The 3,266-nt window shown below is 35.0% G+C and overlaps 1 non-coding gene across 1 annotated transcript; it reads right to left on the bottom strand.

Moving 5' to 3' along the window:
* Window positions 1–201: 201 nt before the first annotated feature.
* LOC127257227 (small nucleolar RNA R71) lies at window positions 202–306 on the bottom strand. Its single transcript, XR_007839950.1, has one exon. It is a non-coding gene; the product is annotated as a small nucleolar RNA R71 (small nucleolar RNA).
* Between the last annotated feature and the right edge of the window lie 2,960 nt (window positions 307–3,266).

Below are 3,266 nucleotides of genomic sequence, written 5' to 3' on the forward strand. Positions count from 1 at the left end.
CTTCAATAATTTGATGTCGTCTAGACAAGTATGAAGCCACAAGGAGTAACAAAAGATCAAATCAAGCTTCGTGTTTTTTCCTTTTCACTGAAAGAGGCAGAAAAAGATTGACTATTCAATCTAACTGCCGGAAGCGTCACTACATGGATTGACATGAAAAGAAAGTTTCTCGAAAAGTACTTTCCCGTTTCACGAGCTGCAATTTTGAGGAAAGAGATATGCGGAATGACACAACATATAGGGGAGTCTTTATTTGAATTGGGACCGCTTTAATGCTTTACTTATTCGATGTACCCATCATCAAATCCCTGTGCAATTACGGATTCAATATTTCTATGAAGTTTTGACTTCCATCAACAGGAGAATCATAGACACAGCAAGTGGAGGGGCTTTGATGAACAAAACTCCTAGAGAGGCATGGGACTTACTGAACAATATGACGATGAACTCAAAACAGTTCGGAGTAGTAGCAATTAAAGAAGCAAGCGAGGTGAGTTCTATTCAACAACAATTGACTGAACTGACTTCATTTGTTCGACAATTTGTTGTAGGGAAGGCACAAGTTAAGGCTTGCGGAATCTGTACAAGTTCAGAACATCCTACGGATATTTTTCCTACTTTGAGTCAAAAAGTAGATGTTAGTGTTGCAGGATTCATCCCAATAGCATACAACCACTACTCGAATACCTACAATCCAAGATGAAAAGATCAGCCGAACTTAAAGTATGGGAATCAACAAGCTAACTTTGGAGATCATTTGAGAGGATTCCCAGCACCTAACCACCCTCCAAAACCCCCTCAAACGGTTCCGAGGAATTCCTTAAAGGATATGATGAAAACTATGGCGTCTAACATGTTGCAATTTCAACAGGAAACTCGGAATAACATAAGGAACTTGGAAGAACAAGTGAGTCAAATAGAGAATGAGATGTGCGAGATGAAGTCAAGAAAAAAAGGCAGATTGCCCTCACAACCCGATGTCAATCCGAGGAATGTGAGCTCGATTGTTATACAAAATAGAAAATATTCAAAAGTATCAAAGATTGGAGTTCCAAAAGACAAGAATGAGAAAGACATTGAGAAAGAAATAGAGCAAGCCGCCACTGAAAAATTGAACAAGGTAACTTTCGATACACCTATTAATACTAAAAATTAATCTTGCACCATTTCCTTGCAGATTGATGAAACCAAAGAAGGATGAAAAAGATAAGCAGATGATGAAGATGTTTCGAAAAGTGGAATTGAACTTGCCCTTAGTAGATGCGATCAAGCAAGTACCGAAGTATGCAAAATTTATGAAGGATCTTTGTGCGAACTAGAAGAGACTATGTGTAGACGAATGCATTATTGCTTCTGAGAGCGTATATGCCGTTTTACAATGTAAGCTTCCTCCTAAATGTGGAGATCCAGGTATGTTCTCGGTTCCTTGTAAGATAGGTAAGTTGGAGATTAAACGAGCAATGTTAGATTTAGGAGCTGCAATTAATGTGATGCCTAAGTCTATTTACAAATATTTGAATATAGTACCTTTAAAGGAAACTGGAATTATTATCCAACTAGCCGATAGGAAAAATGCTTACCCTGAATGAATGATATGCATGATGATAATTCTCCAAATCCTGCACTGATTTTACTAAGTAGACCATTTATATGTACCGCACAACTAAAATTAATGGGAAACAATGTATACTTTCTATAGAATTTGATGGTGAGAAAATGCAATTTAATATTTCAGATTCTATGAAATACCTTGAAAAATATAATGTGTTGTGCAGTGTGAAATGTTATTGACAAAGGTATGCAGAAAGTTTTGGGATTGCATGATAAAACTATTTTGGATATAAAATCAAAGCCCCCTTCAAATCAGCTGGAGTTGGAGCCTGCTCACTTAAATAATGATATAAATCTTGCAGAGAATTTTTTTGTGAGTAATCATCGTTTTAAACATGGAAGTAAAAAACAGAAACTGAAGTGGGTAAGATGGTCTGAAGTAGTGCTACCTAATGGCTAACATGGTAATTGCGTCTAACCATATACGTTAAAGAGAGGCGCTTATTGGGAGGCAACCCAAGTTTTCTAACTTTATTTTGCTTTTTTTTTCTTTAGTTTTTGTTTTATTTTTTTGTTTAAACATCGCCTATTTGATTTGGATTCTTTATTTTTTGTACAAAACTTCTTGGAGAATTTTGAAAAAAACAAAGCCGCTACCTTTCTTTTTCTTCCTCCCTGCTCAGCTTATCCAACCTCGGTGAGCCATCGATTTTGGCATTGGAATCCAAAGCAAAAACATCCAGTCGCATCAATCCTACGGACTCCAGGGAAGTTCCTCTCTTATTTTTATTTTTTATTTTTTACATTGAGGACAATGTTTGCTTTAGGTATGGGGAGAAAGTAATTTTTGAGCAAATTTTTCATTTTGTGCTACTTTTTATGCCTAATTTTCTATCATTTCGCATGTTTTTGAGATTTTTCGGAAGTGAGTCAAAAGTGGTTTGTGTGATAGGTTAGTCTGACATGATTGATGACATTGAATTTGAAATATGTTTAGCCAGGTTGACATTTGAACCCTGTGAGAATTCAAGTTTATATTCCAAAAAGCTTATATTAGAAAATAAGCTACATATTATCAAGCTTTTGGAAATTTTTTCTTGTGTGATTTGTAGTGCTCAATTAGATGACCTAGAACTTGAGTGATTCTGCATGTTGAACTTGCAACTATCGAGTCTTGCATTTTGAAAATGATAAGGGCATTAGGTAACCCAATGAACCTTTTTTTTTATCACCCAACACAATATATTTCCCATAGTTAGCCCCTTTGAGATTTTTTAGCCTATTTTTCTTCAATATTAAACCGTCTTTTAGCTTTATACCCTTCTTTTGATATTAAGCCTTCTCCAATTTGAACCTTATGTTAGAAAGAATTACTTTAGGTTCACGTTGTGATGCACCTTATTTGTTCGGCATCAGTAAAAATGAAGTTTGAGTATAAATAAATAATGCATTCAGAAGTGATTGCTGCAATGAGAACAAGTAGTGAAAGACGTGTATATATATATTAAAAAAAAGGCCAAAAAAAGAAGAAGAAAAGAAAACAGAAAAAGGCCTCAAAAAGAAAAAAAAAATGATCAATCTTGATGAAGTATTATTGATATAATTATGTTATTGAAGTTTGGGTAGTGAATAAAGTAAGGGTTTCATTGTTTATGCCGAACCATTTTTCACGTGCTAGCATCGTGTTCTTATTGTGCTATTTTCTAACATATTTT

This window comes from Andrographis paniculata, unplaced genomic scaffold (assembly GCF_009805555.1).
Source record: "Andrographis paniculata isolate CXL003 unplaced genomic scaffold, ASM980555v1 Contig12END, whole genome shotgun sequence".
NCBI classification, from domain to species: domain Eukaryota; kingdom Viridiplantae; phylum Streptophyta; class Magnoliopsida; order Lamiales; family Acanthaceae; genus Andrographis; species Andrographis paniculata.